The sequence below is a fragment of the Phoca vitulina genome, unplaced genomic scaffold, assembly GCF_004348235.1.
Source record: "Phoca vitulina isolate PV1807 unplaced genomic scaffold, GSC_HSeal_1.0 scaffold74, whole genome shotgun sequence".
Taxonomy (NCBI): domain Eukaryota; kingdom Metazoa; phylum Chordata; class Mammalia; order Carnivora; family Phocidae; genus Phoca; species Phoca vitulina.
This window is the reverse complement of record NW_022589777.1, coordinates 2,181,960-2,208,446: the sequence shown is the minus strand read 5'-3', so window position 1 is coordinate 2,208,446 and position 26,487 is coordinate 2,181,960.

Below are 26,487 nucleotides of genomic sequence, written 5' to 3'. Positions count from 1 at the left end.
TAGGAGCTGGTTCTTTGAAAGAATTAACAAGATTGATAAACCCCTGGGCAGACTTATCAAAAAGAAAACAGAAAGGACCCAAATCAACAAAATCATGAATGAAAGAGGAGAGATCCCAAGCAACACCAAAGAAATACAAACAATTATAAGAACATGTTATGAGCAACTCTATGCCAGCAAACTAGATAACCTGGAAGAAATGGATGCATTCCTGGAGATGTATCAACTACCAAAACTGAACCAGGTAGAAATAGAAAAACTGAACAGACCTATAACCACTAAGGAAATTGAAGCAGTCATCAAAAATCTCCCAAAAAACAAAAGCCCAGGGCAGATGGCTCCCGGGGGAATTCTACCAAACACTTAAAGAAGAATTAATACCTATTCTTCTGAAACTGTTCCAAAAAATAGAAATGGAAGGGAACCTTCCAAACTCGTTTTATGAGGCCAGCATTACCTTGATCCCAAAACCAGACAAAGACCCCATCAAAAAGGAGAACTACAGACCAATATCCCTGATGAACATGGATGCAAAAATTCTCACCAAAATACTAGCCAATAGGATCCAATAGTCCATTAAAAGGATTATTCACCACGACCAAGTGGGATTTATCCCTGGGCTGCGGGGTTGGTTCAACATCTGCAAATCAATCAACGTGATACAATACATTAACAAAAGAAAGAACAAGAATCATATGATCCTCTCAATAGATGCAGAAAAAGCATTTGACAAAGTACAGCATCCTTTCTTGATCAAAACTCTTCAGAGGATAGGCATAGAGCATACATACCTCAATATCATAAAAGCCATCTATGAAAAACCTACAGTGAATATCATTCTCAATGGGGAAAAACTGAGAGCTTTCCCCCTAAGGTCAGGAATGCGGCAGGGATGTCCACTATCACCACTGCTATTCAACATAGTATTAGAAGTCCTAGCCACAGCAATCGGACAACAAAAAGAAATAAAAGGCATCCAAATTGGCAAAGAAGAAGTCAAACTCTCACTCTTCACAGATGATATGATACTTTATGTGGAAAACCCACAAGACTCCACCCCAAAACTGCTAGAACTCATACAGGAATTCAGTAAAGTGGCAGGATATAAAATCAGTGCACAGTAGTCAGTGGCATTCCTATACACCAACAACAAGACAGAAGCAAGGGAAATTAAGGAGTTGATCCCATTTACAATTGCACCCAAAACCATAAGATACCTAGGAATAAATCTAACCAAAGAGGCAAAGGATCTGTACTCAGAAAACTCTAAAATACTCATGAAAGTAATTGAGGAAGACACAAAGAATGGAAAAACGTTCCATGCTCATGGATTGGAAGAACAAATATTGTGAAGATGTCAATGCTACCCAGAGCAATCTACACATTCAATGCAATCCCCATCAAAATACCATCCACTTTTTTCAAAGAAATGGAACAAATCATCCTAAAATTTGTATGGAACCATTAAAGACCCCGCATAGCCAGAGGCATGTTGAAAAAGAGAAGCAAAGCTGGCGGCATCACAATTCCGGACTTCCAGCTCTATTACAAAGCTGTCATCATCAATACAGTATGGTAGTGGCACAAAAACAGACACATAGATCAATGGAACAGAATAGAGAGCCCAGAAATGGACCCTCAACTCTATGGTCAACTAATCTTTGACAATGCAGGAAAGAATGTCCAATGGAAAAAAGTCTCTTCAACAAATGGTGTTAGGAAAATGGATAGCCACATGCAGAAGAATGAAACTGGACCATTTCCTTACACCACACACAAAAATAGACTCCAAATGGTTGAAAGACGTCAATGTGAGACAGGAGTCCATCAACATCCTAAAGGAGAACACAGGTAGCAACCTCTTCAACCTCAGCCGCAGCAACTTCTTCCTAGAAACATCGCCAAAGGCAAGGGAAGCAAGGGCAAAAATGAACTCTTGGGACTTCATCAAGATAAAAAGCTTTTGCAAGCAAAGGAAACAGTCAACAAAACCAAAAGACAACCGACAGAATGGGAGAAGATATTTGCAAATGACATATCAGATAAAGGGCTAGTATCCAAAATCTATAAAGAACTTATCAAACTCAATACCCAAAGAACAAAGAATCCAATCAAGAAATGGGCAGAAGACATGAACAGACATTTTTCCAAAGAAGACATCCAAATGGCCAACAGACACATGAAAAAGAGCTCAATATCGCTCGGCATCAGGGAAATCCAAATCAAAACCTCAATGAGATACCACCTCACACCAGTCAGAATGGCTAAAATTAACAAGTCAGGAAATGACAGCTGTTGGCGGGGATGCGGGGAAAGGGGAACCCTCCTACACTGTTGGTGGGAATGCAAGCTGGTGCAACCACTCTGCCAAACAGTATGGAGGTTCCTCAAAAAGTTGAAAATAGAGCTACCATATGATCCAGCAATTGCACTACTGGGGATTTACCCCAAAGATACAAAAGTAGGGATCAGAAAGGGTATGTGCACCCCGATGTTTATAGCAGCAAGTCCACAATAGCCAAACTGTGGAAAGAGCCAAGATGTCCATCGACAGATGAATGGATAAAGGAGAAGTGGTATATATACACAATGGAATATTATGCAGCCATCAAAAGGAATGAGATCTTGCCATTTGCAACGACGTGGATGGAACGGGATGGTGTTATGCTGAGCGAAATAAGTCAAACAGAGAAAGACCTGTATCATATGACTTCACTGATATGAGGAATTCTTAATCTCAGGAAACAAACTGAGGTTTGCTGGAGTGGGGGGTGGGGTGGAGGGATGGGATGACTGGGTGATAGACAATGGGAAGTGTATGTGTTCTGGTAAGTGCTGTGAATTGTGCAAGACTGTTGAATCTCAGATCTGTACCTCTGAAACAAATAATGCAATATATGTTAAGAAAAAAAAAGAGGAAGAAGAAGAAGATAGCAGGAGGGGAAGAATAAAGGGGGGGAAATCGGAGGGGTAGACGAACCATGAGAGATGATGGACTCTGAAAAACAAACTGAGGGTTCTAGAGGGGAGGGGGGTGGGAGGATGGGTTAGCCTGGTGATGGGTATTGAGGAGGGCACGTTCTGCATGGAGCACTGGGTGTTATGCACAAACAATGAATCATGGAACACTACATCTAAAACTAATGATGTAATGTATGGGGATTAACATAACAATAAAAAAATAAAAATAAAAAAATGTAAAATAGGGAGGTTATTCGAATGGGCCTGTCTTAATCTGAGGAACTCTAAAATCAGAGTCTACTCTTTCTTCGTGCAGAAATGGAAGTCCAAGAGATGTGCACCAGGTGGACTAGAAGAAACCAAACATTTCTGTTGCAAACAGCATATGGGGGCGTTATGACAGGATACTGTGGGAAGCCTCTAGGAGCTGAGTGAATAAACCAGCTGTTAGAATGTAAACAGTGACCTAGTCCTATAGCTGCAAGGAAATCAGTTCTGCCAACAATCAGTGAGCCTCAAGAGACAACCCTATGCCCATATGAGAACTTTAGTACTGGCCAATTCCTTGATTTCAGCCTAATGAGACCATGAACAAAGTCCTAGTTTTATGCCTGGATTTCTTATACACAGAAATGTGAAATAATAAATGGGTATTGTTATAAGCCAGTACATCTGTGGTAATTAGTCATGCAATAATAAAAAAGCAATAAGTAGGGAATGCTTTCAACTTATTGAGAATTGTCCTGGGAGTTGTAAGCACTGATTTGTTTTCATGTCATGTTAGAAGAATGGAAAATGAATGGTGCCAATGACAAATGATCCAAATTTACATCTTTATATAGAACCATCTTAGATAGTATTAAACAACTATTAGGTGCTTCACAGTTTTGTGAAATAAATGAGAGAATGTTAAGGATGAAACCACTTTGAATTACATTCTAAAATAACAGGAACACTAATAATCTTTATATTTTATTAAAAATGAGAATATGCCATTTTCATCACATCATATGCACTATTAACATGACTTAACACTATCAGCATGATTTATAAAGATGTTAACCTTGATCATTTGATTAATGTATAGCTTATTAGGTTTCTCTACTATAAAGTTACTGGGTTTTTCCCTGCTTTTCATATTGTGCTTTTCTGGAAGGAAGTCATTATGAGCAACTTACACTTAAAGAGGTGGAAAATTATGCTCCACCTACTTGAGGGAAAGTATCATCATAAATTATTTATCTCTTTGGTTTTATATCTAAAAAACTCATAACTCTAGTCTAATCATAAGAACACCCACCTTTACAATCAATTGAAGGGCATTCCATTAAATACCTGAGCAGTGCTCTTCAAGGCTATCAAGGGCATTAAAAAAAAAGTTCAAAAAAATGGTCACAGCCTAGAGGAACCTAAGGAGCCATGAAAACTAAATTTAATGTTGTATCATGGATCACTAGAGCAGAAAAGAGACATTAGGTAAAAACTAAAGAAATCTGAATAAGGCATGGATTTTACTTAATAAAAATATATCAATATTGTTTCATTACTTATAACAAATATTCTATATTAATAAAAGTTATTAATAAAGGAAATTGGGTATAACATAAATGGGAGTCTGTGTACTATCTTTGCAATTTTTCTGTTGATATAAAACTATTCTAAAACAAAAGCTGATTATACTCAGGAGAATGAGAAGACAAACCACAGTCCAGGAGAAAATATTTGCAAAAGACACATGTGATAAATTATTGTTACACAAAATTTAGAAAGAACTCATAAAAGTCAATAATAATAATAATAATAATAATAATAATAATAATACCACCCACTTGAAAAATGGTCCAAAGGTGTCTTAATAGACACCTCACCAAAGAATATCTGCAAGATGGCAAAAAGCATTTGAAAAGATACCACATCATATGTCATCAGGGAAATGCAAATTAAAACAGCAATGAGATACCACCAAATATATTTATTAGAATGGCCAAAATTTAAAATACTGGCAGCAAGAAATATTGGTGAGAATATTGACCATCAAGAACTCTCATTAATTGATGGTAGAAATACAAAATGGTACAGCCACTTTGGAATAGAGTTTAGCAGTTTCACACAAAATTAAACATACTCTTACCATACTGTCCATCAATTATACTACTTGGTATTTGTCCACGTTAATTGACAACTTATGTCCACACAAAAACTTGCACACACAATTGCCAAAACTTGGAAGCAACCAAAATATTCTTTAGTAGGTGAATGGATAAAAAGCCAAAACCAAAACCAAAAAACAAAATTGTGGTACATCCAGACAACAGAATATTATTCAGCACTAAAAAGAAATGAGCTATTGAGCCTGAGAAGACATGTTGTAAACTTCAAAGCATATTACTAAGTGAAGCCAATCTGAAAAGGCTACATACTATATGAAACCAACTATATGACATTCTGGAAAAGGCAAAACTATGGAGAGAGTAAAAAAATCAGTGGTAGCCCAAGCCTAGATGGAAGGGAGGGATGAATAGGTAGAACACAGAGGATTTTTAGGGCAGTAGACCTGTCCTGTATGGTACTACAACGGTGGATAGATGTCATTAAATAGTTTAAAAAACCCATAGAGTGTACAACACCAAGAGTGAACCATAATGTAAACTATGGACTTTGAATGATAATGACATGTCAGTATAGAATTGATTGAAAAAAAAATACCACTTTTTCAGTGCAGGATATTGATAGTGTAGTTGGTTGTGCATGTGTGTAGACAGGAATTATATGGGAACTTTCTATATTTTCCAGTCATGTTTTGCTGTGAGCCTAAAACTACATTCCAAAATAAAGTCTATGAAAAACAAAACAAAAGTGTATTAAACTAAAATTATCAAGAGAAAACAAGGAGTATGGTTTAAGCCTGTAAAAGAGTGAGAGAGTATTGGGTCTCCAATTGTGAATTCTAATAATGCCAATTACAGAGGTAGGGGAGGGAAGGGAGAGATCAAGAGGAGGAGTGAGGAGATGAGTGTAGGGAGGGGAGGGAAGGTAAGGAGAAGGGAGGGCAGAGTAAAAAAATGAGGTGAGATTGGGAAGTGGAAAGAGTAGGGCTAACATTGGGAAAATTATATAATCTCTCTTAGCTTCAGATTCCCCTTCTGTAAAATTGGAATAAAGCCATATTCCATAGAGTTGTTGAAAGTTGTGAGAATTATAGCAATGCATCTAGCCCAGTGCTTAATCCATGAAAATGGATTAATAAATGATATATTCTTCTTTGTATTATTATAATTTCAAAGAAAAACATTACAAAGACTTATCACAAGGGGAAGATTGTAATCTTTCACAAAACTATTCACATAGTATATTTATTTCTTAATTTTGGATTTAGGCTTAAACACAGATATGAAATAGGTATAGAATAGTTGTTAGGGTTAGAATTAATATCAAATACATACTATTATGGGCCTAGATTTTTTTTTTTAAGAACATATAAATTGGGACAAGTAGCCAGAGTGCCTGACTGAATTTGGCTCAAAGAATAAATAAATTTGTCTCACATAATGATGAAAGCAGAGTAGTTGGAGGGAGATCATGTCAGGAATCTGAGTCTACTTTTCTGTTTCTTTTATATTCGTATATTGAACTATGTAACAAGTTGACTTCAGGAGTTCTGGTCATGAAATTCAGAACATTTTCCAGAGAAACAGACTGTCTCTTCCTGGATCTCATTTCTAGGAAAAAGAAAACTTTCCCAACAATCACACAGCAGATTTGGAGCTCATGCCCATTCCTTCACTAATACTGGCAAGGGCAACAACTTTACCATGATTGGCAAAGACTGATCCTCTGAGGTCTCTGAGCTTTGGGGAGTGATGGTCTCTACAATCTCCTCGACCACATGTTCGGGGGAGAAACGATGAACTTACAGTGTGATAAATACAAATGCACAAAGTAATAAGGGCAATGGACAATGCCCTTCCAAGTTTGGTATTCTAAACATACTTAAAGGCAGAGTAGACACATAATATCTAATTTATTTTGAGCAACTCTATTAATTTTTCTGAAAAAAATAGTCATTTGCAAAAGAATGATGGAGACAGAATGTAGTAAGAAATGAGAGTCTTTTAGTAAGTCCTTGCCTCAAAGTTAATTTACTCAAGTGAAAAAAAAATAGCAGTGAAGTATGCTAGAAAAGCTTTATCATCAGAAGTGGCTTATAATTTGAATGGCCGCACTTACTTTTAGTTACTTTCACCTTTATAAACCCGAGTACTATCCATATAAAACAGAGAAGCTTATAATAACTACTACTCAGCATTGCTGGAATAATCTAAGACATAATGCACATAAAGGTATTTTTAAATACAAATGAGAGGAATCATTGTTGAAAATTAGGCTGTTTTCTTTTCCTATTTTGTTTTTATTGAATCAGCACTGTATTCCTCAGAATAATTATGTCACTACGTTTTATCCTGAAACATTTGTGTGAATAAAGGGCATAAATTGTCATATCCAGTTAAAGGTATAATAAGCTTTTTGATTGCATTGTTCTAGCACTTTTCATTTCAAATTACTACTATTTTGTTTTTATTCATCTTATCTAATAATAATAATTAATATATTCTTAAATTATCTTGAATAGACAGATTGTTGGGCATTCTAAGTTGATAAATGTCTCATAAATGAATGCAACTTGTTTTTACTTTCTTTTAGTGCAGTTTATGTGTGAAAAAGATTTCTCAGAATTTACAAGGGCAAAACAAATTAATTTTGGTAGGCTAATCTAGTGAGTAATAATGGAAAGAACACAGTTTTAATTAATATTTTTGTTTTTGTTAAGAAGGACACATTTGAATGTGACTAATATCACCAGACCTTTCTAAGATTTTTCCTTGATGCTTTTTAAAAATTTCAATCTTAGAATTTATAACCAATTGTTTAATAGATTCAGTGTTTTGGGAAACTGAATATATAACTATTATATGCCTTTTTCTAGTACTAATTCTAAAGCCATGTCAGATTCTCCAGCCATGTTTGTACATGTCTCCATTATTCTCTTTTTCCTACCATTCTGTGCCACTGAGGTCCTCATCAAGCCTAGGAACTAACACCACAAGAAGAATGACCTGACAGGTGTAGAATTAGATAAACTGTGGAAGTAAGCAGAGGTATGAGCCATAATTACTTGTTCCTTTGGATAAAATGATCCTTTTCAAAAGCCATTTCACACCCCACTCTCTACTGCAAGTACCTATTTTCTAAGATAAGCACCCCATCTATCCTGCCCCTAAAAAGTGTACATGAAATTCCCTCCTGAATCATGATGATTTGGCAATCAGTTTTCTGATAATTTGTCGTATTTCATGTCACATATCTTCTCTGTTACTTATACTGAGAGGTACGTGTCCTACAAATCTTATGACTTCGTTCTGCTTTCTGACTTTCACTTTTATTAAATTGGTCTTTTGCACCAACTGCTGCCCTAACAGTAGGACATAGAGATAAATGTGATTGGCCATTTGTGCTCAAGGAGCACCTATTGTATCAGTGGTGACTGAAATGAAATAGGAAACTGAAGTATCATGTTATACATTCAGGGGCAAGGATAATGAAATAAGCACTTTTACCACCTATAGAAATAATAGTCACACATTACTAGATATTTTCCTTCATTTGGTGAGAGAACACCATGCTGGAGCCCAGTTCTTTTTTTTTTTTTTTTAATTAACATATAATGTATTATTTGTTTCAGGGGTGCAGGTCTGTGATTCATCAGTCTTACACAATTCACAGCGCTCACATAGCACATACCCTCCCCAATGTCCATCACCCAGTCACCCCATCCCTCCCACCCCCCACCACTCCAGCAACCCTCAGTTTGTTTCCTGAGATTAAGAGTCTCTTATGGTTTATCTCCCTCTCTGGTTTTGTCTTGTTTCATTTTTCCCTCCCTTTCCCTATGATCCTCTGTCTTGTTTCTCAAATTCTACATATCAGTGAAATCATATGATAATTGTCTTTCTCTGATTGACTTATTTCACTTAGCATAATACCCTCTAGTTCCATCCACGTTGTTGCAAATGGCAAGATTTCATTTTTTTTTAAATTTTATTTTATTATGTTAATCACCATACATTACATCATTAGTTTTTGATGTAGTGTTCCATGATTCACTGTTTGTGTATAACACCCAGTGCTCCATGCAGAACATGCCCTCTTTAATACCCATCACCAGGCTAACCCATCCCCCCACCCGCCTCCCCTCTAGAACCCTCAGTTTGTTTCTCAGAGTCCATAGTCTCTTGTGGTTCATCTCCCCCTCCAATTCCCCCCCTTCATTTTTCCCTTCCTACCATCTTCTTCTTCTTTTTTTTTTAACATATAATGTATTATTTGTTTCAGAGGTACAGGTCTGTGATTCAACAGTCTTACACAATTCACAGCGCTCACCACAGGAGGGTAATATATGGTTTTCATTATGTTGAAGCGTTTTCCCTCAATTCTTAGTCTCTTGAGTGTTTTTTAATCATGAAAAGAGTTTCAATTTTGTCTAATGCTTTTGCTCTATCAGTTGAGATATTTGTGTCTTTTTTTTTTCCCTTTCATTTTGTTAATGTGGTGTATTACACTGATCGATTTTTGTATGTTGAATCATCCTTGCATTCCAGGAATAAGTTCCTCTTGGTCATGGTAAATAATCCTTTTAATATATAAATGAATTTGGTTTGCTAGAATTTTTTTGAGGATTTTTGTATCAATAAAAGTATATTGCTCTATAGGTTTCTTTTCTTATACTTAGTTTAGTTTTGGTATCAGAGTAATTCTGGCCTCAACTAATAAGTAAATATTCCTTCTTCCATTTTTTTGTAAAGTTTGAGAATTGATATTAGTTCTTGAAATATTTGGTAAAATTCTCCAGTGAAGTCATCAGCTCAGGAATTTTCCTAGTTGGGAGAATTTTGATTATTGATTCGATCTCCTTGCTAATTATAGGTCTATTCAGATTTTCTATTTGTGATTTAATGTTGGTAGATTTTGTGTTTCTAGGAAATTTTCAGTTTTATCTAGGTTATCCAGTTTATTGGTATATTATTTTTTTTCATGTTACTCTCTTACAGTCCCTTTATTTTTTATTTGAATACTAAAATAATAAACTAAAAAGGACATCAAAACACTCCTTTTAAAACTAGTATGAACTTATGATAAAAGCTCTCAACAAAGTGGGTCTAGATAGTATATACTTCAACATGATAAAGGCCATGTATGAAAACTTCACAGCTAAAATTATACTCAATAGTGCAAAATGGAGAGCTTTTCCTGTAAGATCAGGAACAAGATTTTTATTCAACATGTTATTCTAAATCTTAGCCACAGCAATCAGACAAGAAAAAGAAATGAGTCATGTATACTTGTAAAGAAGAAGTTAAACTGTCAGTATTTGCAGATGACAGGATATTTTACATTAAAAGCCCTAAAGATTCTACCAAAAAACTATTAGAAGAAGTAAATAAATTCAGTAAAATTACAGGATACAGTAAAACTAACACACAGAAATCGGTAACATTCCTATACACTAATAACAAAATAGCAGAAAGAGAAATTAAGAAAACAATTTCATTTACAGTTGCACCAAAAAGAATAAAGTACTTAGGAATAAATCTCATCAAAGAGGTGAAAGACCTGTACTTTGAAAACTATAAAACATAGATGAAAGCAATTGAAGATGACACAAACAAATGAAAGATATTCCATGCTCAGGGTTTAGAAGAATTAATATTATTAAAATGTCCATACTACTCAATTACAGATTCAATGAAATCCTTGTTAAAATACCAAATATTGACTTTTTTATAGAATTAAGATGAATAATCCTAAAATTTGTATGGAATCACAAAAGACCCCAAATAGCCAAAGAAATCTTGAGAAAGAAAAACAAAGCTAGAGGTATCACAATTCCAGATTTCACAATATACTACAAAACTGTATCAATCAACACATTATGGTTCTGGTATAAAAATGGATATGTAGATTCATCGAATAGAATAGAGAGCCAAGAAATAATCTGACAGTTATATGGTCAATTAATCTATGACAAAGGAGGTAAGAATATACAATGGGAAAAAAATATCCTCTTCAACAAATGGTGCTGGGAAAACTAGACAGCAGCATGCAAAAGAGTGAAACTGGACCACTTCCTTAAACCACACACAAAAATAAACTCAAAATGGATTAAAGACCTAAATGTGAGACCTGAAACCATAAAAATTTTAGAAGAGAACCCACATGGTTATTTCTCTGATATCAGCCATAGAAACATTTTTCTGGATATGTCAGGTAAGGCAAGGGAAACAAAAGCAACATAAACTATTGGGACTACATCAGAACAAAAAGCTTTTGCACATGAAAGGAAACCATCAACAAAACAAAAAGTAACCAACGGAATGAGAGATGGTATTTGCAAATGAGGTATCTGATAAGGCATTAATATCTAAAATGTCAGGAACTTACACAACTCAACACCAAAAAACCCCCCAAAAAACCAGCCAAGCAATCTGAAAAATGGGTAGAAGACCTGAAGGGATATTTTTTCAAAGAACACATACAGATGGACAATAGACACATGAAAAGAAGCTCAACATCACTAATCATCAGGAAAATGCAAATCAAAACCACAATCAGTTATCACCTTATACTTGTTAAATGGCTAAAATTAAAAAGACAAGAAACAACAAGTGATGGCAAGGATGGGGAGAATAAGGAACCCTCATAAACTGTTGGTGGGAATGTAAATTTGTGCAGCTACCTTGGAAAACAGTATGGGACTCCTCAAAAAATTAAAGATAGAAATGCCATATGATCCAATAATTCCACTACTGAGTATTTATCCAGAAAAAATAAAAGACACTAATTTGAAAAGATATATATACCCCTATGTTTATTATTATAAATAATAGCCAAGATATGGAAGTGACCTAAGTGTCCATCAATAGACAAATGAATAAAGAAGATGTGGGGTTTGTATATATATAATGGAATGTTACACAGCCATAAAAAAGGATGAAATCATGCCATTGGAGATAACATAGATGGACCTAAAGGGTATTATGCTAGGTGAAACAAATCAGATCGACAAAGACAAGTAACATATGATTTTAATTATTGTGAAATCTAAAAACGAATGAATCAAGAAACAAACAAACAAAAGCAGAATCAGATCTATGAAGACAGTGAACAAACTGATGGTTGCCAGAGGGAAGAGAGGCTAGGTGGTGGGCAGAATGGGTGAAGAGGTGTGGGAGATAGAGGCTTTCAATTATGGAATGAATAAGTCATGAGATTTAAAAGGCATAATATAGGGAATATAGTCAATGATTTTGTAATAGCCTTCTGTGGTGATAAATGGAAGTTACACTTGTGGTGAGCATAGCATAATGTATAGATAAGCTGAATCACTATGTTGTACACATGAAACTAATGTAACATTGTATGTCAACTATACTCAAATTAAAAAAAAAAAGAAAATTGATTTTGCTATATAAAAAAAAAACAAAATATTTTAGATATAAAGTAAACCATAGAGTTTGAAAGGAATAGTTTATAATTATAAAGAATCCATATGTATACTCAAATAGATATAGTAATTATACATTTTTATGAGTGTAATAACATAGGTTCAAGTATAAAATGAGAAATTGATGGGAATATAAGTAAAAATAAATCCAGATTGGCATGGTAGAATTGAACACACATTTTTTTATAACTTATCAAACAAGCAAAAATCAGTTCAAATATAAAATATGTAAATAATATGTTTTAAAATTGGACCTAATTTATATATGGAATACTTCATCAAATTCTGTGATGGATGTGTATGTGTGTGTGTGTATTCAGGTGCACATGAAACATTTATCAAAATCTACCATATTCTGAGCCACAGACCGGGTCTCAACAAATTCAGATATTGAAATCATATGGAGTATTCATTGGTCAGAATACAAATAAGTTAGAAATCAATAGTAATAAGATAAGTTAAAAACTCCTATACATTTGTAAATTAAGTTTCTAAATAACTTATAGGTCAAAAAGCACATTTGAAGTGGAAATAAGAGAACAGTTTGAACTGAATGGTTATTGAAACACTCATATCAAAATATATAGAGTGAATGTAAAATAGGGCCTAGAGAGAATTTTTTAAAATGTGTATATAATGAAACAAAATAGGCTGAGAATTAATTATCTAAATACCCATTGTAAGAAATTATCAAAAAAATAAAGTAAATGTAGAAGTGTTTTTGAAAAAAGGAAATTAAAAAGATAAAAATATTAAGTGAAACTGAAGAGAAGATTAGAAGATTAGCTAAACCTAAAATTGATTTTTTGAAAATACCAAAGTAAATATATGCATAAAAACCTCTGGCAAAGAAAAATTGATGGAAAAGACATAAATGCTATCAGGAGTAAAAAGTGGATATCACTATGGAGCTTATAGGCACTAAAATAATAATTGTATATTATGAAAAATTATATTCAGATAAAATTTATATAAAATGGATAAATTCTGAGGAAAGCTGAATTCTTCAAACTGATGTAGGTTAAAAAAACAAATTTGGATAGTTTACAAATATTAAATAACTTATTCCTATAATTAGAAAAAATTTTCATTACAAAAATGCCAAACCTATGAATTCACAAAATGATGGTGTTAGAAGTTAGGATAGTGGGGTACCTGGGTGGCTCAGTCGTTAAACGTCTGCCTTGGGCTCAGGTCATGATCCCGGAGTCCTGGAATCGAGCCCCGCATCGGGTTCCAGCAGGAAGCCTGCTTCTCCCTCTCCCACTCCCCCTGCTTGTGTTCCCTCTCTCGCTGTGTCTCTCTCTGTCAAATAAATAAAATCTTTAAAAAAAAAAAAAAGTTAGGATAGTGGTAGTTTTGGAGAAAAAAATGAGGTAGAAATTAGAAGGGAGAATTCAGGGGCCACCTGGGTTGCTGGTAATGTTATGTTTCCTGAGTTGGATAGTAATTACATGGCTGGTGTTACTTTGTGATAATTCACTCATTATTTTGTGATAACTCAATCATAATTTGAAGTTTTCCTGTATGTAATTTATACCCAGTGAATGTAATGTAATGAAAAAGTTTACAGAAGGAACATAAATATGCACATAGCAATTATATGTAGTGTGTATAGATACATTAATACCTAAAAATATATGGTCAACATCTTAGACTGGGTATCCACTGGCAAGAGAGGGAATACATATGGAAATCTGGGATTAAAAAAAGAGAAAAAAATTTAAGGGTCATACTGAGAGCAATGGTGACAATGTGTCATCAGTCATAGAGTATGATTAACTCTATCCTCTGTATCTGAAGTCAAACAATCTCCCAGGTAAATCAGGAAATGGGTGAATATCTTCTTCTAGGAATAATGTTCTGACATTTTTATAGTATACATTATTTACCTTAATATGGCTCTTAAAACTAGCTGGGATGGAAAAATGGAAACAATGTTTGGATTGGATGATGGTGGACTACCACTTCATTTATATATCATTCAGGAAGCAAGCACATATGTGTCTCAAAAACTTTTGGCAGTCTTCTTATGTACATGACAAAGGATATGTATACTGCTGACTTATGTAGTTATTGAGTACCCATGAAGAATAATTTCTGATAATCAATTAAAACTACAGATAAATATATCAGATACAGGCAGCTTCAGTTTTTGAACTGACTTGTTTTTTAATCTTGGAGAAGGCAGTTATTATTTTTTGTTTTAGTTTGTGTACCTATAAAATTAATGGTGATACGAAGGGATTGGATCAGTATCTCCTAACATTTTTATTACTCTTCCAACCCCATATTTTGGAAGAATATTCCCACAAGATTGAATTTATTCATTAGTAATTATTTAAATTCGTATCAACTATAGCATGAGTTTTTATGTATTGCCACCCTAAGTTGACCTAAATTTACCTTGATGTTTTTTCTCTTATGAACCTCACCTATACTACATACATGTATGGCTTTAATGATTTTTTTTTAATTTGAAATTAGCTTCCAGAATGCTGAAACTAACTAAAGGATCACCAGAAATAAGGGAATACAAACCTGAAAACCAATGGGGTGACTGGTATCTAAAATAACTTCTAATTGCAAAATGTGTGAATCTTGTATCTTTACCATGAGTAATAATTTGCAGAATGCAAAAATTTTGAAGAGAACTATGAATTTTTATGTCATTATTGTCTCCATTATATAAAAGCAAGATAAAGGTTTTAGTACACAGATATTTAGATAGACTTAGATATATTCTTTAGTATTGTAGATCTTAGTAATGACTGCAAAACACAGTTTATAATTTGGAGAATGATTTTGCTGATATTACATTTTCTAAAGTAAAATTTGTACAGTTGTCCAGCCCAATGTAGTGTGTGTTTAATGATTTAGAAACATGTTTAAGCAAGTAGGCAAGAGGAAATTAGTCACTTGGATGGATTTCAGTACAGGAGAAAAAAAAATAGCAAGGCGAATTCTGTAAGGTTTAATTTTGGTTTAACTGGATTATGTTGAAAACTTTGTCATTAATTCAATTACTTCAATGTAGGTAGATACAATTTTCTGCTGTGTTGCTAGATCCCCTACTACATTTTTTAAATCTAATCTACAGTGGATTGAACTTCAGCAACTTGCTGACTAATCAGACACCAGAGATTAAAAAAATACCTCTTGAGTTTTTGTCAGTCATGTTTTCCAGTGCATACATAGGAAAGCATTTTGTACTCCAAAAGAAGAGACAGAGTACAAAAGAGGCTTTCAGGAAAATGTAATATATAGAAAAAGCTCAGAACCAGAAAGACACATGAGTTCCAATGCCATGTTTAGCTCACACCAGTTAAATGTATTTGGGACAATTATTACTCTTTTTGAACCTCATATGCTTCAGATATAAAATGGATAGGATAATAAAGTGGATACTCCCTTAATGGACTTCCACTTAACTAAATCATTTTGTTAACTATCTGTCTTATATCCTCTGTAAAACATACTAATTGATGACCAAACTCTGAACATTTGGTACTGGCAGACTACTCTCTAGCACGTCTGTATACTTTTTCCTACAAAAATAGTTTTTGCATGTCAAGCTTCAGGTGTTCCCCCACCACCACCAAAAAAAGCAATTTTTGTGGTTATACTTAGTATTTAATAATTAATTATTAAATTATATTTAAATAAATTGATAAAATATGAACATGTAATAGTTTTGATTACGTTGGAAAGGCTATAAAGATATGAAGCACAAAGATTATATACATCTTTGGGAAAGACAATGGTGAATGATTGGAAGTATCATAATTATGTAGGATTTGACAGCTTCACAAGCATTTTAAATTATCATTCCATTTCAAAATAACAAAAGCTATACATTAACAAAGATCACTTATGGGTATGATTTGTGCAACAATATTCACTAGAATCCAACAGCTCAGAAAAAATAAGATCTTTGTCCTATATAAATATATTTTAAATAGTTTAAGTTAAAATGAAATATTAAACTGAATTCTGATATGGTAGTGGAGTAAGTGATCACCAAATTTTGTTACAGGTAATATATTAGAATAAAAAATGATTTAAAGGCCTTGGAACATCATAAAGCAGGTGGAACCAGAAAAATTTACTTTTGAAAACTTCTGCAACAGCTAAGAACTATGAGTTGGTAACTTTCTTTTCTTTTCTCTTTTCTTTTCCCTTCTTTTCTTTTCTCTTCTTTCTTCTCTTTTCTCTTCTCTTCCCTTTTCTTTCTTTCTTTCTTTTCTTTTTTTTTTTAAGATTTTATTTATTTATTTGACAGAGAGAGACACAGTGAGAGAGGGAACACAATCAGGGGGAGTGGGAGAGGGAGAAGCAGGCTTCCTGCTGAGCAGAGAGCCCGATGCGGGGCTCGATCCCAGGACCCCGGGATCATGACTTGAGCTGAAGGCAGACGCTTAACGACTGAGCCACCCAGGCCCCCCTCTTTTTCTTTTTCTTTTCTTTTCTTTTTTTTTTTTAAATAAGGATATTACCCAGTGCCTGGCTACTATAGTATGCAGAGGAGAGTGAAACCCTAGGGACCCTGTGTAAAACAGAGATCAGAGACAACTCTGATCATGAAAGACATGAGAGCATGCTACCCATCTTTTTTTAATCCCAGATTTCCATATGCAAGTTGAATGTAAGTTGAAACTTTCAAGTTAGCTATTTTCTGAAATGACTATGAAGGTCACAGATGCATTCACAGACAAACTTCAAGGTATTTATTACAAATATATAAAAAGACAAATATATTTATATAATTAAAGGAATATATGCTCAAGGAACTAAAGAAAATGGTTTTGATGAGTGAGCAGATAGGAGATCTCAGCAAATAATGGAAATTATTAAAAAAGGAAATCTTAGATCTAAAAAAAACCATCACTAAAATAAAAAAAAGTTCAGATGGTTCAAAAAAACTTTGAAGGTTGGAGAATTAGTGAATGTGAAATAAATCTTTTAAAATTAAGCAATATGAAGAAAAGAAAGAAAGCAAACTGAGGAAGAATGAACAGAGTTTCAGATATCTGTGACAATAAATAGTGGCCCGATTTGTAATTATCTGTACGTATACATATATCTGATAAAGTTATTATATCTAGATTATATGAGAAATACGACTCAAAAATAAGACAAAAAAAGCATAAGGAGAACATTTGGACAGACACTTTACAAAAGAAGATATACAAAGGACCAGTAAGCATATTAGATTCTGCTCAACAGTTTAGTCATCAGGAAAAAACAAATTAAAACCACAAATAAGTTACCTCTGTACAACCATTAGAATTGCTAAAATTTAAAAAGAAAATTATAAGTCTAGAATGTACAGCAACTGAAATGTTCATCCATTACTAATAGTAATATAAAATGATATAACTATTTTAGAAAAGTTTGGCAGTTTCTTAAAATTGAAACCTACTCCTAACATGCTCCATATGTCTTCATATTCTCTTTGGAATAGAGGCTACAACTGGGGCATGTTTTTCTCATGGCAGATCATAGAACCCTTGTCCGGAATTAGTACATTGAAACTTCCATCCTCATTTTATTGGCCAAGGCAAGTCATGTAATTAAATTAAACATTGATAGGTTAAGGAAATACATTCTATATTTTGTGTGAGTGCTACTGCAAAGTCACATGACAAATATAGATATTCTAATTCAGGGGCAGTGGCAAAAATGATATGTTAGAGATGATATATTGTGTTATGACATTAGCAACTATTAACATCAATATTTAGTGAAGAAACAGGATGAGAGATGGAAGAGTTTTGATTAATGGATATGAAAGAGGAAGAAAGACTAGGATCATACCTGAAAAGAGGCTGGGAGTGCTTACCCAAGGACAACATACTTGACTGAGCTTTTTCTTTTCTTTTCTTATCTTTTTTAAGATTTTACTTATTTATTTGAGAGCATGTACACACGGGGTGGCGGGGAGAGGGGTAGAGAGAGAGGGAGAGGGAGAAGCAGGCTCCCCACTGAGCAGGGAGCCTGATTTGGGGCTCCATCCCAGGACCCTGGGCCTATGACCTGAGCCAAAGGCAGACCATAACCAACTGAGCCACCCAGGTGCCCCTCCCAACCAAATTTTAAGCAACCTCAATATCTAAACATAAAGGGACTTTGTGATAGTGTTGGAACTAAAGCTCAAGTCTTCTTTTTCCCATTTTCCAGGGAATAATCACTAACATTTGTAAATATAGTTTATGAATTTTTTTTGTACATTATCTGATTTTCTCCTTTAGGAATGCTGAAAGGTAGCATTTATTACTGAAACTGTTTTATAGATGAGCAAAATAGCGTACCAGAGAAGTAAAGTGACTTTTCCGAATTCGCTTAGCCATTAAAAGATCAAGGCTAGGAGTCAAACCTGTATCTTCTGATACTAGACACAGAGCTTTTACAGTATCTGATAGTTATTAATTCAGATTTGAACACATAGAAGGTGTTCAAAAATACCTCCATAATTGAATTTATACAGATGAGCAAATACTGCTTTGGCTCAGTAAGAAGTGGAATAAATCTCAAGCCTGGAAGGAACTGTTTCCTTTCACATTCTACGCTTTTTGAATATGCAGAAAAAAAATCCTTACTTTCTTCCAATTTTGCCCATGTATGATCAGAAAATAGCAGTTCCTCAAATTTGCAGTTGTTAGTATATAACAAAGTCTCTTTTTTCATGCTACAACTAAAGCAAATACCATTATTATCTCCATCTTATAAAGAGGAAACAGACAGATGGCCTATAAAGGCTTGCCCAGTATCAAAGCAGCAATATTAACAGCTAAACTAAAATTTCGACAAGGTCTGTTTAATTTTTTTTATAAATTCCATTCCATTTGTCTGTGATTATTTAGAATATAGCCTCATACGTGAAATTTCTTCATCAACTCTAGAGAGATGATTACATTGAGACCATTTAATTGCAGTAATCTTAATGTCTTCATTAAAATTTTGTTACATTCTAGTCAAAATATGCCCACGTTTTCTGGCAGTTTTTAATGTTTTTAAGCTGCTGAGTTCCCCTGGGACCTGCTGAAAACATTTAATTAAGAGGTAATTGTTCCAGCATATGTTAATTTTTACTTTCTTAAGTGTTTATTAGTATAGAACCTCTGTTGAAATCCCCCCACCTCCTTTTTTCTTTTTCTTTTAAGTCTTAAGTTGTCTTGTTTTCATTACCCTGCAGGAAGCAGCATCTTTCTGTTTATGGCTTAAAATTTTATCTGCTGACCCTCTAAGAAATGGTGCCACACATAGTAATAGAAAAAGGGACAAGGAAAGGGAATCCTTAATTCCTAAAATACCCTTTTTCTGTTCTTTGCGACTAGAGAATTATTTCAGTGCTCCCATACCAAATTCCCCAAAACATGTTCCATATACAGAAAAGAGTTTCAATGAACAACCGTGTTGAGACACATTGAATATAACCCTTTCCCTTTTAATATTTCTATTGTATATATTGAAGCTCTGAGAAGAACTCTACTATAAGAAATTTGCTCAGTTTTTAAATTCATAATTTAAAGACTTATAAAGAAAAATATTATTAAAAATTTCCTCAAATGAGTAAAGAGAAAATTAACAAAACTCATTGTGTGTGAAATTGTGATGGTAGAGCAGAAAATCATTTTGTATACTTTATAGACCATAATTTTGTTGATAGCAATTGGGTCTGATAAAATGATCAGAAAGGCCATCAAACCTTTAAATAATGACTTTATTTGTAACAAAAGTGAAGAAAATATAAGTTTTCAAAATAAAAACTAGTACATATATTAGAGTCAGCTTCATGGTAAGTACTCTGCAGCAATTAAAATATTTTGTTCAAAAATGCTATTGTGTCACTCAAAGAGTGTAAAAATGGATATTTAGCATAAATTAATTTAACCAAGTCAATATTGGGGAGTAGGGTATTCTAGGTTAGAGGAAATAGTATGATTCTTAGATCTCACAGATGCTCATAAAGTAGCAACTTAAGATTTATAGGGCCTTCGAAGGAAGGTTAGAACTAGAACCTGTGGGTGAAAGCCACATAGAACATAATTTTGTTCTACATCAGAGAGAATTTAAACATAGATTATGTGATATTGTGGCTAGCAATAAATATCTGGCATTTACCGGACACACGGTATACATCAGGCTGTTCTAAATTCTTTACCTAGTATTAACTTACTGAATCCTACAACAGTCCTCTGAGTTAAGTACACTCATTATTCCTATTTCATAGATGAGAAAACTAAGCATGGAAACATGTCCAGGGTCACATATCTTCTAAGTGGTAGAAACATGATTGGAACCCAGGTAACACATAGCTTCAAACCTGTTCCCTTAATACATGTAATAGTTGTTCGATGAGGGAAAGAGTTTCTCATCTCTAAAAATATTCAAGCAGCAATTGAAAATCTACTTGCCAGACATGTTGTAGAAGGGAATTTAAAGCATGTACAAGGGAAGTTAGACTCCAGGTCTGAACTTGTGATTGTATAAAATTTCTAAAATGAGTCTTCAGAAAAAAAAATAAACTAAGCTTAATGATTCTGCGTGCTGTTGAATATCTTAAGCCATAGCTTTTATTTTTCTTGGATCTTTCACTGTGCTTCAAATAGAGCTAGACAGCATAAGTCAACAATACACATTTGCTAAATTGAGTAGGTTTTAATTACTTTATATGTATCTCATTGAGAAAATTAAGAACCAGACTGTTCATGTTTCACCAAATTCCTCTTGCTGCCAAACTTACCTTACTTTCACAGCATTTATCTACCTTCCTCCATTTGGATGAGCGTTCTGACTCTCTGTCCACCAATTCAAGACTAACCATCTCAAGTATTTCAATAACCACATCTTTTGTTGCCTCTTTCCCATTAACTAACTTCCTTCTTTCCTCCCTTCCTCCCTCCCTTCCTTCCTTCCCCTTTCTTTCCTCCTTCCTTCTCTCCCTCCCTCTCCAACTCTTCCCTTATTTCTCCTCTCCTTATCTTTCCTCTCTTTCTCTTACCCTCCCTCCTTCATATAATGAAATATTTATACAATGAAATATTTTTGTGGTCATAAAAGGGAATGAGGTATTGATACATGCAACAACATGGATGGGCCTTGAAAATGTTATTATAAGTAAAAAAAAGTCTGTCACAAAATACCACATATTGTATGGTTCCATTTATTGGAAATATCTAGAATAGACTTTCTAGACAGACACTAGATTAGTGTTTGCCTAGGGCTTGGATAGGGTCAGAGGAGGTAATGGTTTGGGAATAATAAAAATATTTCGATATTAGACAGTGATGATGGTTGCAAAACTATGAACATGCTAAAAACACTGAGAAGTAGAATTTAAAAGTGTGAATTTTATAGGATGTGTACTACATCTCAATAAAGCTCCTATTAAAAACTATATATATGTGTACATACATACATATACACTAATTTATTGATACATAGATTGCTTTAATTTTTTATAAACTTACTGATTTAGGGATCATGAACACATAATCATATATTTTCTTCACAGAGAGTATAATAAAAAAAAGTCTTCCCAATAGAATTAGGACACAGCTGTTCTTATTTATTTTTATTATAAACTTTTCAGAATTTATAAAATAAATGTGGTCATTTAATGCCTCCCATTTTTAATGCATCTTTATGTCAAGGAAACAGTATCTTTCTATTTTTTTAAGATTATTTTTATTTATTTATTTATTTATTTATTTGAGACAGAGAAAGTGAGCTCAAGCGGGTTGGGGGGAGGAGCAGAGGACGGGGGAAGCAGACTCCCCATATAACAGGGAGCCTGATCCCAGGACCTCAAGATCCTGACCTGAGCTGAAGGCAGACACTTAACCAACTGAGCCACCCAGGCTCCCCAAGGACACAGTATCTTTCTAAGCATTCTCTAAAACTCTGAGGAAGTTTGAACACTCTTTTGTGATGGAAATACCTAATTTATAATTCTGGCTTTGATACTAGATGTGGGTGTGTCCTTGAGAAAATTATCAACTTTTCTGAATTTTTGTTTATTTAGATATAAAATTAATATAAGGGTCACTTTTTTTTTTGTAGGAATTATATATGTATGTAAGGAACTCTTCTTAGTACTTAAGTTTTCTGAGCTTTGGTTTTCTAATCTATATAATGGGCTAATCTAACAATCTATAAATGTAATTTAAAGTGGATACTGTAATTAAATCTCTGTGCAGAGCTTGGCACAATAAATGGTGGTTTAAAAATAAAACTTGTTGTTGTCACAAAATAATTTATCTGAACATAGCACCACATCCTAGCACACATATCCATCTTATCCTATTTTTGTGTCCTTGTCTCTCTGCCTTCAGCTAGTCTTATTTTTTAAATTTTTATTGTTATGTTAATCACCATACATTACATCATTAGTTTTTGATGTAGTGTTCCATGATTCATTGTTTGTGTATAACACCCAGTGCTCCATGCAGAACGTGCCCTCTTCAATACTCATCACCAGGTTAACCCATTCTCCCACCCCCATCCCCTCTGGAACCCTCAGTTTGTTTTGAAGAGTCCATCGTCTCTCATGGTTCGTCTCCCCCTCCGATTTCCCTCCCTCATTCTTCCTCTCCTGCTACCTTCTTCTTCTTTTTTTTTTTTTTTAACATATATTGTATTATTTGTTTCAGAGGTACAGATCTGTGATTCAACAGTCTTGCACAAGTCACAGCACTCACCATAACACATACCCTCCCCAATGTCTATCACCCAGCCACCCCGCACCACTCCAGCAACCCTCAGTTTGTTTCCTGAGATTAAGAATTCCTCATATCAGTGAGATCATATGATACGTGTCTTTCTCTGATTGACTTATTTTGCTTAGCATAATACCCTCTAGTTCCAACCACATCGTTGCAAATGGCAAGAGTTCATTTTTTTGATGGCTGCATAATATTCCATGGTATATATATACCACACCTTCTTTATCCATTCATCTGTTGATGGACATCTTGGCACTTTTGATGGACATCTTGGCACTTTCCACAGTTTGGCTATTGTGGACATTGCTGCTATAAACATCAGGGTGCACGTACCCCTTCGGATCCCTACATTTGTACCTTTGGGGTAAATACCCAGGAGTGCAATTGCTGGATCATATGGTAGCTCTATTTTCAACTTTTTGAGGAACCTCCATACTGTTTTGCAGAGTGGTTGCACCAGCTTGCATTCCCACCAACAGTGTAGGAGGGTTCCCCTTTCTCCGCATCCCCTCCAACATCTGTCGTTTCCTGACTTGTTAATTTTAGCCATTCTGACTGGTGTGAGGTGGTATCTCATTGAGGTTTTGATTTGGATTTCCCTGATGCCGAGCAATGTTGAACACTTTTTCTTGTGTCTGTTGGCCATTTGGATGTCTTCTCTGGAAAAATGTCTGTTCATGTCTTCTGCCCATTTCTTGATTGGATCATTTGTTCTTTGGGCTTGAGTTTAAGAAGTTCTTTATAGATTTTGGATACTAGGCCTTTATCTGATATGTCATTTGCAAATATTTTCTCCCATTCTGTCAGCTGTCTTTGGGTTTTGTTGACTGTTTCTTTTGCTGTGCAAAAGCTTTTTATCTTGATGAGGTCCCAGTAGTTCATTTTTGCCCTACCTTCCCTTGTCTTGGCAATGTTTCTAAGAGAAATTGCTACAGCTGAGGTCAAAGAGGTTGCTGCCTGTGTTCTCCTTTAGGATGCTGATGGACTCCTGTCTCACATTGAGGTCTTTCAACCATTTGGAGTCTATTTTTGTGTGTGGTGTAAGGAAATGGTCCAGTTTCATTCTTCTGCATGTGGCTGTCCAATTTTCCCAACACCATTTGTGGAAGAGACTGTCTTTTCTCCATTGGACATTCTTTCCTGCTTTGTCAAAGATTAGTTGACCATAGAGTTGAGAGTCCATTTCTGGGATCTCTATTCTGTTCCATTGATCTATGTGTCTGTTTTTGTGCCAGTACGAGACTGTCTTGATGATGACAGCTTTGTAATAGAGCTGGAAGTCTGGAATTGTGATGCCACCAGCTTTGCTTCTCTTTTTCAACATGCCTCTGGATATTCAGGGTCTTTTCTGGTTCCACACAAATTTTAGGATTATTTGTCCCATTTCTTTGAAAAAAGTGGATGGTATTTTGATGGGGATTACATTGAATGTATAGATTGCTCTTGGTAGCATTGACATCTTCACAATATTTGTTCTTCCAATCCATGAGCATGGAATGTTTTTCCATTTCTTTGTGTCTTCTTCAATTTCTTTCATGAGTATTTTATAGTTTTCTGAGTACAGATCCTTTGCCTCTTTGATTAGATTTATTCCTAGGTATCTTGTGGTTTTGGGTGCAATTGTAAATGGGATCGACTCCTTAATTTCCCTTTCTTCTGTCTTGTTGTTGGTGTATAGGAATGCCACTGACTTCTGTGCATTGATTTTATATCCTGCCACTTGACTGAATTCCTGTATGAGTTCTAGCAGTTTTGGGGTGGAGTCTTTGGGATTTTCCACATAAAGTATCATATCATCTGCAAAGAATGAGAGTTTGACTTTTTCTTTGCCAATTCGGATGCCTTTTATTTCTTTTTGTTGTCTGATTGCTGTGGCTAGGACTTCTAATACTATGTTGAATACCAGTGGTGATAGTGGACATCCCTGCCGCGTTCCTGACCTTAGGGGGAAAGCTCTCAGTTTTTCCCCATTGAGAATGATATTCGCTGTAGGTTTTTCATAGATGGCTTTTATGATATTGAGGTATGTACCCTCCATGCCTATACTCTGAAGAGTTTTGATCAAGAAAGGATGCTGTACTTTGTCAAATGCTTTTTCTGCATCTATTGAGAGGATCATATGGTTCTTGTTCTTTTGTTAATGTATTGTATCACATTGATTGATTTGTGGATGTTGAACCAACCTTGCAGCCCAGGGATAAATCCCACTTGGTCGTGGTAAATAATCCTTTCAATGTACTGTTGTATCCTATTGGCTAGTATTTTGGTGAGAATTTTTGCATCCATGTTCATCAAGGATATTGGTCTGTAATTCCCCTTTTTGATGGGGTCTTTGTCTGGTTTGGGGATCAAGGTAATGGTGGCCTCATAAAACGAGTTTGGAAGTTTTCCTTCCATTTCTATTTTTTGGAACAGTTTCAGAAGAATAGGTATTAATTGTTCTTGAAATGTTTGGTAGAATTCCCCTGGGAAGCCATCTGGCCCTGGGCTTTTGTGTTTTGGGAGATTTTTGATGACTGCTTCTATTTCCTTAGTGGTTATAGGTCTGTTCAGGTTTTCTATTTCTTCCTGGTTCCGTTTTGGTAGTTGATACATCTCCAGGAATGCATCCATTTCTTCCAGATTATCTAATTTGCTGGCATAGAGTTGCTCATAATATGTTCTTATAATTGTTTGTATTTCTGTGGTGTTGGTTGGGATCTCTCCTCTTTCATTCATGATTTTGTTGATTTGGGTCCTTTCTGTTTTCTTTTTGATAAGTCTGGCCAGGGGTTTATCAATCTTGTTAATTCTTTCAAAGAACCAGCTCCTAGTTTCGTTGATCTGTTCTACTGTTGTTTTGGTTTCTATTTCATTGATTTCTGCTCTGATCTTTATTATTTCTCTTCTCCTGCTGGGTTTAGGCTTTATTTGCTGTTCTTTCTCCAGCTCCTTTAGTTGTAGGGTTAGGTTGTGTATTTGAGACCTTTCTTGTTTCTTGAGAAAGGCTTGTATTGCTATATATTTTCCTCTTAGGACTGCCTTTGCTGCATCCCAAAGATTTTGAACAGTTGTGTTTTCATTTTCATTGGTTTCCATGAATTTTTTAAAATCTTCTTTGATTTCCTGGTTGACCCATTCATTCTTTAGTAGGGTGCTCTTTAGCCTCCATGTATTTGAGTTCTTTCTGAGTTTCCTCTTGTGATTGAGTTCTAGTTTCAAAGCATTGTGGTCTGAAAATAGGCAGGGAATGATCCCAAT